The 18,308-nt window shown below is 35.0% G+C and overlaps 2 pseudogenes across 1 annotated transcript; one reads left to right on the forward strand and one right to left on the reverse strand.

The window, feature by feature from the left end:
- The first annotated feature begins 6,081 nt into the window (after positions 1-6,081).
- LOC146904427 (phenolic glucoside malonyltransferase 1 pseudogene) lies at positions 6,082-8,066 on the forward strand (annotated as a pseudogene). The gene has a single exon (XR_015019967.1). The product of XR_015019967.1 is annotated as a phenolic glucoside malonyltransferase 1 pseudogene (transcript).
- A 7,529-nt stretch (positions 8,067-15,595) lies between these two features.
- Positions 15,596-18,006, reverse strand: LOC146904428 (uncharacterized; annotated as a pseudogene).
- Positions 18,007-18,308: the final 302 nt, after the last annotated feature.

The raw sequence follows: 18,308 nt of genomic DNA on the forward strand, positions 1-18,308 counted from the left end.
GCCAAGCCTCTCCCTCCACCCCCCTCCCTAACTCATGCATTCTAGAAATTGACTCCCCCTTTAGTAACGACAACTCAAAAAGTCTAGGAAATCTATCTCTAAAAGACAATCCATCCAACCACACGTCTATCCAAAATAAAGAATTTTTACCATCTCCTACAAACCGCTTGACATTACCGTGGAACCACCCATCCGAACGTAAAGCGGCTATATCCCTCCACCAACTAGAGGCCGCACGACCACCCTCACAAATTTTACCTTCCTCCACTCCGTAACGAGCCGCCAACACCCTAAACCACAAGCTATCCCTCTCCACCAGCAACCTCCAACACCACTTTCCTAATAACGCATAATTAAAATCTCTAATTCTCCTAACCCCCAAACCGCCAACCTCCTGACTTCGGCTAATAGATTGCCAATCAATCCAAGTTATTTTCCTGTGGTCTACACTCCCCCCCCCCCCCCCCCCCCCCCCCCTCCCCAAAAAAAAAATTATTAAAAATAGATTCGATAGAGGAAACGATACCTGACAGAGCTTTGAAAAAAGAAAGAGCATAAACAGGCAACGATGACAGGACAGACTTCAGCAAAATTAACCGGCCACCCAAAGACAAGTATCTCGAACTCCACCCCGACAGTCTAGAGGTTATACGATGAATCAGAGGGTCCCAAAAAGCCAACCGACGAGCATTTCCACCAATAGGCAGCCCAAGGTACATGAACGGCATTGAGCCAACCTTACAATTTAAAACCAATGCCGCTTCAGCCAACCAAGAACCAGGGACATTCACACCAACTAAAAGACTTTTTGTAAAATTCACCTTTAACCCAGACAACTCTTGAAAAAGAATAAGAATGGATCGCAAAGCACGGATATTTACCCACGATTTTTCACCCAAAATTAACGTATCATCCGCAAATTGCAGATGAGAAACCAAAACCGGATCAATGGTGCCCACTTTGTAACCGGTAAATAAATTGTTGACAGACAAAGAATTCATCAAAACGTCAAAACCCTCTGCTGCTAGAAGAAACAAAAAAGGTGAAAGAGGATCATCTTGCCTCAATCCCCTTCCCAGAGAGAACTCATCCGTTGGAGACCCGTTCACCAAGACCGAAGCAGTTGCTGTCCTTATACACTCTTTTATCCATTTGCGCCAGAGAGTCGGGAAATTCATTTTCAACATCACCTCTTCCAAATAGTTCCAATCTATTGAATCGTATGCTTTCTCAAAATCAACCTTAAAAAGAATCAGCTCCTTTTTACTCTTTCTGGCTTCATCTACTATCTCATTAGCCACCAAAATCCCATCAAGAATTTGACGACCTTTAATAAAAGCCGACTGAGCATCTGAAATTACCGAACCAATCACCTCTCGGAGCCTATTTGCTAGGATCTTCGCCAAAATTTTGTACATACTACCCACCAAAGAAATGGGACGAAAATCATTAAGGCGATGTGGACTATCCACCTTAGGAATAAGCGCAATAAACGTGTTGTTTATTCCTTTGGTCAATTTTCCATTCCTATGAAATTCCTTCAAAAAACGCATCACGTCATCCTTCAACACATCCCAAAAATCCTTAACAAAACCGAAAGTGATACCATCAGGCCCCGGACATTTGAAACTATCACAATCCCACACTGCCGCCTTAACCTCATCCAATGAAAAAGGCTTAATTAAACCAGCCCCTTCACGATGAGATAAGGACCGAAATTGCAAGGCCTCCATACTTGGGCGATTTGACCTTCTAGCTTGAAACTGACTGGAAAAATGAGAGAACACTTCAGAACGGACATTGTCCACCCCTTCAACCAACACGCCATCCACCATAAAAAACTGAATTGAATTCCTTCGACTCCTACTAGACATGATGCTATGAAAGAACTTAGAGTTTGCATCCCCTTCGCGTAACCAGTGCATCCGCGCCTGTTGCCAACATATACTAGAATTAATCCGGGATAACGAAAATAACTCTTCAGTGTTACCATGAAGTTCTTGAATTTCCTCATCTGACAAAGCCACTGATTCGGCCTTCATCTCTATATCTGAAATACGGTCCTTCAAAACTGATATCTTGGCTGGTAAATTTTTTGAGTGACGCTGGTGCCATTCTTTTAAAGCTACGTTAATTAACTTTAATTTTTCTTTCAAAACAAATCCACCCCAACCGTCTATTTGGAAACTTCTCCACTTGTCACGGACAAACTCTTTGTAACCTGAAAAATTCTCCCAACATTTTAACATACGTAACGGTTTAGGACCCCAATTCTCTTCATCTATACTCAACTGAATTGGACAATGGTCTGAAAGACCGCGAGCTGATGCCAACTGAAAGCAATTTGGCCACGTCAAACACCACTTTTCAGATAACAAAAAACAATCAATCCGACTCATAGACATCCCATCTCCCCTAAACCACGTAAAGCAGTGGCCCCGGAGAGGTAAGTCAATCAAACAATTACCGCCGATAAACTGATTAAGATATGCGCTCCCTGCATGAATACCTGAAGTTCCCACACTTTTCCGTTCCTCAATACAACGAACAGAATTGAAGTCCCCACACACACATACATTATGGTCAGGAATAGTTGCAAGCCGCAAGGAAATATTATGCCAAAGTATTTGTTGACGAGAGATATCACAAGGTGCATAAACATTCAACAGATAAAACTCTTCACCAGACTTCACAAACCGACCATGAATCCCTAACACATGCTCAAGATGAAAAGAAGACCAAACCTCGACCTCTTTAACATCCCAAAGCGTAACCAAGCCACCAGAAGCACCCCTCGAAGGTTGATAAGAAAAATCAACAAGTGTATCACCCCACAAAGATTTACAAACTAACCCATCAATAACAGATAATTTTGTTTCTTGTATGCAAAGAATGAACGGTTTTTTCTCCCTCACCAAATGACTCACCTCCCTTCTTTTTTCAAACCCTCCTAACCCCCTAACATTCCAAGAAATAATCTTCATCACAAAAAACACACACCCCCCACCACCTCACACCAACCACCGCACCTATCCCTCCTTCCCATCTCCATCTGACATTTTTCTACCCACCCCGGACAACACATCAAATTTATTATTTTTATCCCCCTTAAAGTTCAAACCCACCTTCTTCCCGATCCCCCTAACGTCATCTGACATGTTCTTATCACTACCATATGCAAAACCAACCAATGCGTCCAATCATTACTAACTGATGCCTGAGACCCACTTTGAGAAGAATTATCATTACCAGTTACCTTATCTTTAGAAACCTCAGAAATCCTTTTACGACGCCTTTGAGTCTTCTGTAAAGCACGGAGTACTCCTTGACGGTCTTTTTCAGAGAGTCTTGCAATTCGCTTCAAATTATGTGCACAATGTCGAAGATACCCACTACCTTTCTTTTTTGAAGCTCGAGGCACACCTGTTGAATTTACTTTGCCACCGTTGCATTTTAGAGGTCTTTCGACGTCATTAATAAATGTTTTACGCCTATTAACCCATTCCAGACTCCAAGGACCAGCTGATGTCGAATGAGCACGTCCTGGGGGACATGACACTGTGCGCTTTGCTGGTCTCTTTTCCCCACAAAAAGCATGTCGAGCCTTAGGAACACAATCACTTTCAGCTGGCTGTTTGTTTGCATAAAAATCAAAAGATTGGCTCACGTCACCTGAATTTGTCTCATCTGCATTCACTATTGCCGTATCAATTCCATGAATCTCATTTGTCACATTTTGTGCTTCTTTATCCATCAATATTGCTCCCATCTTCGCTACTGTTTGTGCATTCACCATATCCACTTCTGTCACATTTTGTGCTTCTTTATCCACCAATATAGCTCCCATCTTCGCTACTGTTTGTACATTCACCATATCCACTTTTTGATGACCAGCAGCCTTGCTATTACCATCGCTAGACCCTTCCTTTTGCCATTTCTCCGAAAGATGGTTCATCAATGCTTCCACATCCCCACTAGCAGCCATCTCTTCGTGAACACCTTCCGAAAGTAATTCATTGTCTGCTTGTGTTTCGACATTCTCATTTAAACAAGCATCCTCCCCTAGTGCAAACCCCCATTCCTCAATAATTTTAAAATCAAACAATTCACCATCCACCAATACCTTAGCATCCGTATTTACTATTTCCAATGACGAAGTTGAAATTAGAACACGTGCGAAATCAATCCGAACCTTATCCAACGTAAAATCATCCACTTTCAAAAGTCGGCCACAATCATAAACACATAATTTAAAAAAATCTTGATTCCATGCATGCAACGGTACTCCATAGATTCTTACCCAAGCACCTCTTTCGCGAACCACCAAATCTTTTTTCCAATTGACAGGATTAACAAAGAAATTATTAAAAAATTCTGCTGCTTCCGTTAGAATACTACGGACGTCACTATCATCTTCCATACGCAACAACACCTTATCCGCCCCCAATGGTAGAATATCCAACTTTTCGAAACCGACATCATAAATTCTACGTTGTAACACCGGTATTGCCTCGCCATTCAAAACAGTAACCACCAAACCCCTACGAGCCCATAAGACGTCATGTTCCTTTGCTGTATACTTGGGAACAAGCTTTTTGCCCTCATTCACCACCTCCGTCGCCACAATTCCTCTACCACCACCACGGACCACTTGAGCATACCCTACATCCTTTCTTTTTTCTCCCTCATTAACAATAATTTTTTCTCCCTCAGAGCCTCTCCCACCAACATCGTTTCTTTTTTCTCCCTCAATAATTTTACCTCCCTCTCCTTGCTCTCTACCCGCCTCCATTTTTTTTTACCAAACCTATCAAAAGTGGCCACCTTAGCAACCACCCTCCAGTCACCAAACCACACATTATTCACCGCCTTTAGTAATTTATCAACGTCTTTCACGTTACCGTACCGAACAAACCCAAAAACACCACCATTAACATTGCGTTTTTGGGCCAAATAAACATCCTCCATTACACCACAAACCTCAAAACCTTGTCTCAAAGAAATATATGAAATATCATGCGACACATTTGTAAAATAAAATGAAACAAAATTCGAATTCACCATAAATTGCTGATAACGTTGAATATGAGTTGAGTGCCTTGAGACTGACCTAGGCCGCTTCTGTTGAAGCTGAAGGCGGCCTTCTATTGTGCTTGCACCCGCGCCCTTGTCACAGCGTTTCGGAGAAGGCTGTCGACGCTCTAAAACATGTGCTTCTTCATAAGACAAAGCGTTGTGATCCCTAACCCTAACAGGTTTTTCATATTGTACAATCACCCTTCTGTCATGCCCTAATTCCTGATAACCATAATCAAACTCTTCCTCTGAGTAGTACCGATTTGCAGACCCATGCCCACCTCTAACCCTAGACTGACGTTGTCGTCGATCCCTTGCTCTTCCATGCCGTTGATCCTCCCGAAGCCTGTCTCGTTGTCTGTCGACCTGTTCCTGCGCTTTCCTCCTTCGCGGTCTCACGTCAGACCACTCTCTCCTATCCCCCCCGTTTGGTGGCACCCTGCTTGGCCCCCTTCCCCCCTATAGTACCTTACTTCCGGTGAAGGTGAATACCGACGCGGTTGTCCCCGACGAAGGCGAGGATGACCGCCACGCTCTCTCTCTAGACCACTCTCTCTCTCTAGCTATTCGTTTTCACTTACATTATGTTCTTATTATATTTCTTCCTTTTACTTCTCTATTGTGTTTAATCAATAAAAAAAAATTTCAAAAATAATTACAAAATAATTGTATAAATATCATTACTCATCTCATAATTACTTAAGGCCTGAGGCCGTGGATAACTATTCGTGGAAATGAGAGAATTTCTTATATGATTGTGACTAATTTCTTATATGATTGTGACTTCTATTTTTTTTTCCCTTCAATAACGTGTGGTTTTTAGAAGATGGTCTTCCGTCCAAAATTCTAAACGATGTTTAGTCAAATTCATGCAAACGACAATTTCATTGATACAACCGAAGATATTTAAAATAAACAGCAGCACAATTTCTTAGGAACTTTTTTCTCTAAAATATTATGAAAAAGATATAATTATATAAATGGGGACGTAACATGCTAACCCATAAAATAAAATATTTGAACCGTGCTGCAACACTTTCTCTAAAGTATTTGTAACGTGCTGCAACACTTCCCCTGAAGTATTCGATAGCCCATCAAATGATTTTTTATTTTTATTTTTTTTTTTTATAGAAAACCCATCAAATATTTCAGTAATATAGATAGTTTCCCTCTAATCTTTCATAACAGAAATCAAACAACACTTCTTATGTTTCACATGGCTTCCAACAACAACAGCAACATTAAAGTTCACGATCACTTTAAGGTTGTTCCTCTATCATCAACAAAAACCACCTCAATCCCTCTCACTTTCTTCGACATATTTTGGCTAAGGTTCCATCCAGTAGAACGCGTTTTCTTCTACACCCTCCCAAATTCACAATCACACCCTTCTTTCTTCTTTCAAACAATTGTTCCGAATCTCAAATCATCACTCTCTTTAGCCCTCCAACATTTTCTCCCTTTAGCTGGTAACATTGTTTGGCCTTCTGATTCTTCAAAACCCATCATTCAATTTGATCCCAACAACGGTGGAGTTTCATTGATCATTGCAGAATGTGATTCAGATTTCAATCATGTCATTGAAAACTCACCCCATGAAGCTTCTTTGTCTCGTTCATTTATACCCCACTTAGAATCATCAGATTCTCTTGCTTCTATTTTGTCACTCCAAATCACCCTTTTCCCAAATAGTGGTTTTAGCATCGGAATCAGCACTCATCATGCTGTTCTTGATGGAAAATCTTCAACCATGTTCGTCAAAGCTTGGGCTTATCTATGCAAAAAAGCTATTGAAGGAGATGAATCACCAACTTTGTTGTCAGAGTTCGAACCTTCATTCAATAGGGAAATCATCAAAGACCCAAACGGAAATAACGTAATGGACGTTGTATCCACATTATTCCCAAGTGAAAAAGGAAATGATAGAAGCTTAAAGATTTTCCCATTTGAACCAAAACTCGAAGACTCTGTTCGTGCTACTTTTAAGCTCAAACATGAAGATTTGGATAAGATAAAACAAAGAGTGTTATCTACATGGGAAATATTCGATACGAAAGAATCAAAGCCACAAACTCTATCATCATTTGTCATCACTTGTGCTTATTCGCTTGTTTGTGTTGCAAAAGCGATTCATGTGGCTCATAATGACAAAGAGAAGTTTTCTTTTGTGTTCAGCGTAGATTGCAGAGCAAGGTTAGAACCACCAATACCAAATAACTATCTTGGAAACTGTGTTTGGGCGTATTTCGTTGATACACAGCCGTTGGATTTTATAAAAGAAGATGGTGTTTTTTTAGTTGCTAGGAGTATTTATGAGAAAACGAAGATGATAAATGAAAAGGGTTTTCTTGAAGGGGCTATTAATGATATGTTTGATAAACTTATTTCTTTATCAAGTGAAGGATTTGAAATAATGGGAGTGGCGGGGTCTCATAGATTTGGTGTTTATGAGATTGATTTTGGTTGGGGAAGGCCGGAAAAGGTGGAGATAGTGTCTATAGATAGAGGTTTAACAATTGGTTTGGCAGAGAGCAAAGATGGGAGAGGAGGGATAGAAGTTGGGCTTGTTCTTAATAAACCTGTAATGGATATCTTTAGCACTTTGTTTCTTGAAGGATTATCCATTAATGAGTAGTTCAACCATTACTCATTTTAATATTTTATTTTCAACAATTACTTTTTTAGAGGTGAAAATTTTGTTGTTCCTGCCAGTTTATGTGTGGTTCATTTTCAATATAATGGGACTCGCATATTTTTCACTAGATAAAAAAGTGAGTGATGAAAAAAAAATGTTCGAATGAGTTTTGTTAACACTCCTCATGTACTCATGAATTGTAACAAGCAAGTGTAACTATGATGAGGAAAGAACATCAAGTTATTTCATTGATAATCAAAGTAACGTGCAAGATTGATTGTAAGATTTTCTTTCATTTTTCACTTTTTAATTCTATAACTTATACTGATTCGGGAAATTAATTTCTGGTTCTGAATTTACTGGCTGTTGTGAAATTAATTTTCTAGTTCTGGTTCTGAATTTTCTAGCTGTTGTGAAATTAATTTGCTGCTGCTTCTAGTTCAAAATTATTGATATGTTTTGGTGAGTTGTATATGTGGTTATTGTTGTATGAACCTATTGAGCCATATGAACCTTATTTTTGTACGAGGAAGTTGTATATTACAAGTTAAAACAAAATTTGTATCTGACATCATTTGTGAAGAAGTTGAGGTTGCTGTGAAACAAAAGATGCATTTAGGGACAAAACTTTTATCCAGTTTGGTAGGTGTTGTTCTTGCTGCTATCTAATTAAAATAGGACACTTTGACCAAAATGTCCATGTCAGATCATTTGCTCTCACACAAAGCTTAATCCAGGTGATTTTTCGTATAGAAAAGTGGACATTTTTCGTATACCCATAGTTTCATTATTCTAATTGATTTTACGTGTGATTTAAGTTTTGACCCTTTAGAAATCCCTATGTTTGATCCAAAGTTCAAGTTCTGGAAAGAAATATAATACGGTATTGTAAAAATAATGTCAAAATTTTAGTATTAAAAATTATAAATATTGGGAAAAAAACCTTATTTGTCAAAAAAAAAAAAAAATGAACCTATACCAACAGAACACATCCAAAAACATTGACTAAAACTAGAAAGAGAACAACCAAAAATCAATTTAATTTACAAAGATAATTAATTGAATTTGATAGAGAAAATTACCCAATTTCCATATAAAATCAATGTAGGAAGCAAAGGAAGGGCGACTGCGAAATACGGCAAAGGAACGACAACGGTGAAATACGGCAACTGAACAGGACAACCAAACACGGCCAACGAATGACGATGGCATAATAACAAAAGAACGGTGAGACGAAACACACACTAAAAGGAGTCAAGATAAACAGGATGAGAGGATGAGAGTGTGGTGGTCACGGAATCTAGGGAGAATTACAAAGGTTTTTTTTTTTTTTTTGACAAAAAGAATTACAAAGGTTTTTGAATTAGGGAAGATTTGATTATTTGTCCAGATGTCTTTTACGTAATCAACATGTCATTCGGGATCGGGACAGTCTTGGGAAGGAAATTGTCGCAAGAAATAGCATTTTCCGTAGTAAATAAATACTACCAGTGCAGTAATAAATACTACCAGTGCAGTCTCTAAATACTCCGTCCGCTCCTTTTTAAGTGTCACTTTTGAAGATTTTTTTGTTCCTATTTAAGTGTCACTTTACATAGTTCAATGCAACATTAAATATTATTTTACTAATATTACCCTTATTTATTATTGTGGTGAGAGAAATATATGTAATGAGATATTAAATAAATAAGGTTATTATAGTAAAAATAGAAATTATTGTATCAAAAGTAGCAACATTTATTGATTGTCTTGGATTGTGTAAAATGTCAAAATGTGACAATTAAAAAGGAACGGAGGTAGTATTAAATCTCTTTTAGTTATCCGTTTCATAGGATATCTCTTTCAATTATTTGATTCCATTAATAAATTTTTCATCACCATGTTTCTAATTTTGCGCTTCTTCGTTTTACTAATTCTAGTTTATCGTTTACACTACCAAAAAAAAAAAAAATCTAGTTTATCGTTTTGGTTTTTTCCTGTAACTTCTTGTGTTATACTCTTGAGCGGGGTCTTGTGATAACAAGATTGAATAACTCCTTACATTGCTCTTTAATCTATTCTCTAATTATAAAACTTAATGTCTACCAAAAATACAATCTTACCCCTTCTTAATTTTTTGACACATCATCAAAATTATATCCTTTTGTGTCTTTTACTTCAACTTCCCCCTATTTTTTCTCTCTTAAAAACAAATTAAACAAACTCAATCGATAAAACACACTAATTAAATCTTTTTTAAAGAAAAAACAAACTTAATCTTAATTCCAATCAAAACAAATTTTCCTATAATTCAACTTTTAAATATCTAAAGAGTTAAAAAAAATTACAATCTTATATTCTCTATTCTCTAATCTCTAAGGATAATGCTTAGTGGTACGGACCAACTTGAAACGAAATTCAACGAATTGGTTAATTGACTAATTTTGTTAAAAACCACCCATGTATTCATTTAAAGGAGGTTATTATTGTATAATTTTCTAATAAAATTTAATTCTGCACCTAATCAGCCCGTGTATTCCGTAAAGGAGTGCTATGTTATTAGCTTTCTATTATATAAAATTGCAAGTGTTGTGCCTCAAATACACATTTCCATGAATTTTCGTACAATAACATTCCGTACTATATAGAACCACTCAATCTCTAATCATGAAACTTAATGTCTACCAAAAATACAATCTTACTCATTCTTAATTTTTTGACACATCATCAAAATTATATCCTTTTATGTGTTTTGTTTCAACTTCCCCCTTTTTTTCTCTTTTAAAAACAATTTAAAACAAATTCACTCAATAAAACACACTAACTTAATCTACAAACAAACTTAATCTTAATCTCAATCAAAACAAATTTTCTTATAATTCAACTTTTAAATATCTAAAGAGTTAAAAAAACAAATACAATCTATTATCTTTTTTTTTATCAAATCAATTATCTTTCTCTAATTATGAAAGTTAATGATAAGTAAAAACAAAACTTTGTCACATCTTAATATTTTGACACCTCAACTTAATTTATCATTTTGTGTCTTTCGTAACAAAAGAACCTATTTAGTTGAGAGAGAACATAAATTTCAAAAGATTAATGTGATTTTGCAACAAAAAGTTTCTTTTATAATGATGTATCTTTTTTTTGTTGTGGCCCAGGTTTGAACCCCGGATCTTGCATATATTATGCACTATCCCTACCAACTGAGTTAAGCTCACGAGGACATATTGATGTATCTAAACAAACTACATTATATTATTATTTTTTAAAATGATTTTATTACCATAAACAAACACAAAATAGATTATGATATTTTTATAAAAATTTTAAAAAATCACTAATTTATTGAATGTCAATATTATTTTTATTTTAATTCGTAGCAAATAAGCCCTACGGCGTTTGCTATAACTTTAAAAAAAAAAACTTTGTCCACGTGAGCTTAGCTCAGTTGGTATGGACAATGCATAATATATGCAAGGTCCGAGGTTCAAACCCCGGCCACCACCAAAAAAAAAAAAAACTTTAAACAAGAAGCTAATTTTGTAACACAAAATCCATTTTATATTGTTGTATCCAAACAATTTTTTTCTTTTAAAGAAGTGATTGTTATTACGATAAACAAACACAAAACTGATTATGCTTTTTCAAAAATAATCTTTAAATGATTAAATATCAAAATATATCTATTATTTTTATTCAATATCAAAATATATTTTTATTTTATTAAAAGCGAACCATATATTCAATTTACAATTATTAAAAATAAGAAGTTGTCATTGTACCTTAAAAATTTTATGATGTTCATGTGCTTTTATCTGACATTGAGTCTATTTCATGCAACATAACTAACTTCCTATGATTTTTTAGTTTTTAGGATGCAATAGAACTACCTTTCTATGAGTTTTTCTTTTGTAGGTAATCCAATGAAAAAATGACAATTGTTTACATATTTAGTCTAAGAAAAAAAATCATAAATATAAATTTTAATAAAAAAAATTAATAAATACATTTCACTTATCAATAAAATAACAAAATATGATTAAGATAGTTATCTTCGATACTAACAAAACACTGAAAAATATTTTCATTAATAAAAAAAAAAACATTCAATTATATTTGATTGATAATCACAAAATAACAAAACTTCATTCTTAAAAAAAATAACATAACTTCAAGAAAGTTACAAAATATTTATTACAAGGCATATATCTATTTTTCAAAATATTAGACATTTTCAAGATTGTTTTTTTTCTAAAAATAATTTGCCTTTGTTTTTTATTTATTTTTTTCTTAGTCAAATGAAAAATTATATTAAATAAAAAGAAATAGATCTGAGGGAATTAGACCTGACTCAGGTATAACACAAAACGAGGATACAACATAATAAATCAGACCAAGTAGATCGACCCAAATCTAACGTAACAACAATTCACTAATCACGGGCGCAACCTAGCAAACCCGTATACGAGCGCAAAACCAAGTTACAAAAAAAAAAAGTGAACCTCTGCTAAAAACAATTAATGGATCGACCGCCAACACAGTAAATAATACATTTGTACAATTTATACACGGGACTCATAACGACATCTTATCAATAACAAAATATTTAATATTTTAAATATTTTTACATATAACTAAACTAACCTCCCTTAAGATCTTCTTAAATAACACAAACACCAGCTCTATTTTTTTAACTAAATACTAATCTCCCTTTTTCTTTATTAAATTGACAAGCACTTCTCTTATAATATAACATGGTTTAAACTTTGTTAATTCCATTTATTTTGAGCAATTACCGTCTTCATACAAGTATGAAACTCATTTAATTTTTGACCATTTTTCATTCCATTTTTCAAGTCGGTAATTTTTCCCAACTTATTGTTCCTGGGTCAAGGTGGTTTAATTTTTAAATTCTAATGTAATAAAACGGATATATCGAAGATTATTTCCTTTTCATTGATCAACAACAATGTTCATCCACCAAAAAATATCTCATTTCTATATTCTCTTTTGACCTCTTCTGTAATTGTCGATGTTAGATTCTATTTAGTGGTAAAAACAAATATTATTGTTTCTCCATTGCGAGAAAAACACTTCATTTAACTTATTTGTGAAAAGAGAAAGCTGGTACAAACAAACCAAAATGACGGATTAAATTGTATATTTACAAAGTTATTAAAGCTGGTACAAACAAACCAAAATGACGGATTAAATTGTATATTTACAAAGTTATTGAAATGGATAAAATGAAGGGAGATTCACGTGTTTGGAAAATTAGAATGGGTCTCTGTGTTATTTAAGAAGAGAGGAATGCTAGGGTCACACCCTCTAACACTCCTCTATAACACACTCCAATCATAAATAGACACATCATCTATTGTTTTTAGGCATTTACCTGTTGACTGGTTGCACAAGTTGTGACAAAAAAAAGAACATTTTACCAAAAAAAAAAAACTAAAGAGAACGAAAAAACTTCAATCTTGCTGCACTCCATCTCCATGGCTACTCCTTCATATCTTCTTCGATCTGTCTGAACTCTCATGCACTATTAGCCACCACCAAATTAGTTGCAGGCAAAAATGTTTCTGAAACATCTTTATTATTTGAAGTTACATCATCTTCTAGCAAGATTGGATATGTTTCGTATACACTCTTTTTGCCGCCGTTGAACAATCAGTAACATTTTTGAGACAGGATTCCATTCTTATGACATATTAAATTTGCTTGCATCTTTAATTTTCGACAAGTTCCATTTTTGTTGAATTGTTTTTTTCAGATCTAGTTTTTTAAGATTATTCAATATACAAAGGGCATTCTTCTTTGCAAAAAAAATTCGGTTGATATACAGACGCATAAACTTGTATAAACATTATTTTGGTAATTGTGATTTCAATTGGAATTTGCGAAAGATATCCCACTCAATTTTTTCATGGCTTTATTTGGGAAAAAAAAAAAAAAACAACTTAAGATTTTGAAGTGTTCTTTTTCTGCATAAGGTTTCAAATAGTATATGTATATGTCAATTTGGGTTAGAAAACTTCCATTAACAGACAAGAATTTGGCAGAAGGTGAAAAGTTGTAACATGTATGGTGAAAGGTTGTGTGTGCGGTGAAGATGAAAAGATAAAGCCAACATAATAAAAAATAATATAAAATAAATAGTTAAACTCTTGTGTAAAATGAAACCGGTAGCAGGTTAACAAATTAAAAACATGGATGACATGTCTATTTATGATTGGAGTGTGTTAGAGGGGAGTGTTAGAGGGTGTGACCCTAGCATTCCTCTTAAGAAGATCTCAAAGGAAGTCAAAATAATTTTCCCCTTTATCATTAACGTTGGCTTTATCATTAGTTTTTTTTTATCTTCTCAATTCATATAACATTGCAATGTGCTTTGATGCACAACCGCTTTGATGCACAACCCCTACTTCGAATTAGCCCGTCCGCACGGGCCCGTGCTTAGCACGGGTTAGTTGCTAGTTTATTTTAAGAGTAAATTACATTCCCCTCTCCTAAGAGAAGCTTGAATTACACTCCCCTCACCTCTTATGTTAAAATCTACACGCTTCTCACTTGGAAAAAAATATTTATACTCCCCTCCCCTATAAGATGCTTGAATTACAACTCACTCCTTAATAATTAAATATGCACTACACTTTAATCTATTTTAATATAAATAAATATTTTTGCGATATATACTAATTTTGAACTACCATTTATAGAAAATAAATTAATTTCTTTATAATTAAAATGTCAATGATAATTAAATTTAAATATTTTGCTATTGATTTTATAATTTAAAGTATAAAATTAACTTTTAATTAACAATGTTTTATTGTCTTTAGTAATTTTTCACATATTTTAATTTTATTTTGGGTTGTTTCATATTTTATTATAGGGTTTAAAACTACACGTTAATGAAATTCTGAATAAAAAATAGCGAAAAATACGTATTCAAATTTTGATTATATTAAAATAGATCCGCAACACTATTTTTTCCCGAAGTGTGTTAGATTTTTATTTGTTTTCTAGATTATTAGAAATATAAAAAAAATATTGAGGGATTAAAGTGTAGATTTTAACATAAGAGGGGAGAAGAATGTAATTCAAGTTTCACTTAGGGGAGGGGAGGGGAGTGAAAAAATTTCTAATATGTTTTGAATAAGAAGGGAAGGGAGTGTATATTTTAACATAAGAGAGGAGGGGAGTGTAATTCAAGCATCTTTGAGGGGAGGGGAGTGTAATTTACTCTTATTTTAATTAATTTAGTTAAAATATTTCAGTTAAGAGACAGGCTCGGCCGCGGCGGCTGTCATAACTTGAAGTCCATAAACAACATAGCAAAAAAAATTGGTGATTGGTTTCGAGATACGGTGAGCGCGAAAGAATGCAAGTAAAAGTAAAATGCTTAAAAGTTTAAAACGCATAAACATAAAGACAGGTAAATTGCATTAATGTAAAAGTGGTTCGACAAATCAGATTACATACATTATGTATGACTCTTTTCTCTAGACACCGGTACTTTGACTGCTATAATTCTATAAAAGATTTGCGACTTATTTTCCATATGGAAAACTACTATTTATACATAATAAAATAACTGAAAAAAGGCTAACTGCCACGATCAACACTTCTTCCATCGAGAAACCGCTGATCCCCCACGTTTCCATTGAGGAAACCGCTGCTTTTGGATTCAAATTCTTTCCGCATCGACAGTAACTACTTGACTTCGACGAATTTACATTCTTGGCCTACGTCTTGTCGAACTCCGAAGCTTTTAGACCCTTTCACACGTTAAGTCCAGATTCCGTCAAAATTCTTATGTTGAAGAACAAGACTTTGATTCCTGAAAAGACAAAAGTGAACAAATGTTGACCGCATTAATTGAGCCTGTCGAAATTACACGCTAACAGCGAGACTCAAGCATGAAACACACTGTAAAAGTTCAGTATTCTCTTCACCAAACCTAGCATTGATCTCATGCAACTGCAAATCTAAAACACTAAACAAACAATCATTCTTAAAGTGATGCAAATTAGAAACACTAGAGGTTGAAGAAAGTTGTCTAGCTTTCTTCCATTGCACATACGATGCATCCATATTAGGCACATCAATATCATGCTTATTTCAAATTTTAATAACCTTAGATATAAGTTCTTCCCACCCCTCATTCCTCATATCTTGTAATTGTTTTTTGATATCATTGACAAGTGACAAAGCATTCAAAAGATCTTGATCACGCCTTTGTAGCACTACACTCAAATCATTTGTAATTCCCAAAATCTCAACCATCATATATAACATGAAGATAAAATCAAATGATTGAAGCACATCTAGCAAAAGCACAGTTTCGTAAAAAATTTCAAATGTCGGATCATTCCCCACTTCTTCAATCACCCCAACAATGGCACCATGCATACAAAGACATCAACCTAGTGAGAGTCCTAAAAAGGGAACCCAATGAGTGTCACCTGCTCGAGCAATAGATGATTCTTGATTCAATCCACTACCAGTCTCTATCTCGCCCTCCTCAATCAATTTAGAAAAATGAGCTACTTGTTTGTCCCGAAGCAGTTTGTGTCTCTTGTTAGAAGCTCGTATGAAATTAACAAGCATGTTGACTTAACCAAAAAAATGACTAAGTTGTTTGTGAGTCTTAGCACAACCAACAAGTGCTAATTGAAGTTGATGTGTGAATCAATGCGTATAATAAGCAGAGGGATTTTCATTTTGGATTAAAGTTCTCAAACCACCAAATTGACCTTGCATAAAGCTAGCTCCGTCATACCCTTGCCCCCTAATGCTAAACAAACTCAAGCCAATAATAGACAACAACTTCTCAAGGACATCTTTAAGTGACTTAGCACTCTTTTCTTTAACTTTTGAAATGCCTAGAAATCTTTCTTTTATTAAACCTTCACTATCACCATTTGTTCTTTACCAGAAACATCACCAGATTCATCAATCAAAACAGAAAACACATCATCCCCCATATCACATATAATTTCTTGAGTTATTTCACATGTACAAGCAGAAACAAGATCCTTTTGAATGCCAGGGGTAGTCATTAAGTTATTTCCTGGAGCACAATCAAATACAGTAGCTATCTCTGGGTTACTTTCCTTTAAAGTGTCCAACAACTCAAGAAATGACCCCTTATATAAAGAGTCGCAACCCTCATCACTTCCTCTAAATGGCAAACCACACCTCAAAAGATACTTAGTAGCTAGAAGGGATGTGTTCACACGAACACGATATTCGACATTCATTTGATTAGTTTGATTAAACAATGTAGCCTTAATACTTTGGTTTGGGTTCATGAAAGAAAAACCCATATCCACGCAATCTACATGAGAAGAAGTAGTCGCATGATTAGCCAATCTTCGAGCATGCTTCCATTCACGAAAACCATCCCCCACAAAGTGATCCCCACTTTTAGAGACATTTTTAAACAAAAACCATGACAAACAAAATGCTAGGTCTTTAGATTCACTATACTCAATCCAATCATACAAATTAAGCCAATTCTTACAAAATCGACGTCTTTGTCTACCATGATCAGACCAAGGGTAAACGAAATTGCAAGGAGGTTGACGAGGACCTATTTTTAGGTGAGCTTTACGTACCTCATCTTGGATGTTAGGATGATAGCTTGAAATTGGAGGTCAAGTCCTGGATTCGTTTCCAACAATTCGTAATCAACAACTTTAATACCCTCATTGGTCGAGTTGGGTATAACTTCATGTTGTGGCTCACTTGGATGTCGAGTATTAGATGGTTCTTGATTAGACGAAGAACCAGTGGCGGATCTTGATTTTTTTTCCGGGGGTGCCAAATATTTGAAGAATATATATTAAAGAGTTTCAAAAAATTTACATGATTGTAAACTGGTGTGGTGGTAATATTGTCATGATTCATACATGGGGATGCTGGTTTGAATCCCACCAGGACAATTTTTTTGAATAAAATAAGGGTTCGAATCCCACCAGGACAATTTTTTTGAATAAAATAAGAAAAATTCGCTTAAAATTATAAAAAGGTTTGAATCCCACCAGGACAATTTTTTGAATAAAATAAGAAAAATTCGCTTAAAATTATAAAAAGCAGTTTGCCAGGGATCGAACGCGCGACCTTTAATCCATTATTGGGGGGACCACTTAACCGCTACAACGACAATGAGTTAGTGAAATACTAATATCAAATTTATATAAAAACTGGGGGGTGCAGTGGCACCTGGGGGTCTCTGAAGAGATCCGCCCCTGCGAAGAACTAGCTTTGTTTCTAGAAAGCACGGGAAAAAAATTCTTCATCTTACAAAACACACAATCATTGGTACAAATAACAAGAATATCATTAGTCATTAAACAGTGAAACTAAAAGCACAAAATATCATTTTTTGGGACACTATATTCACATTTTTAAAGATTGTTCAACTTTCTGCCAGGATATGCACGTTAAAAATTGTGACTGATATTGTGCTAGAGAAAATTCTCACAAATTGGTCACTCAACAAAATCGTCACACATGAATTTCATTCTAAAATTGATCACTTGTTTTTAATAATAAGAGGGCAAGCGTAAATGAAAGAATGGCTAATACTAGACAGTCAAAA

The sequence above is a fragment of the Medicago sativa genome, chromosome 7 (genome assembly GCF_051527215.1).
Source record: "Medicago sativa cultivar Bolivia chromosome 7, Bolivia_mono, whole genome shotgun sequence".
NCBI lineage: Eukaryota > Viridiplantae > Streptophyta > Magnoliopsida > Fabales > Fabaceae > Medicago > Medicago sativa.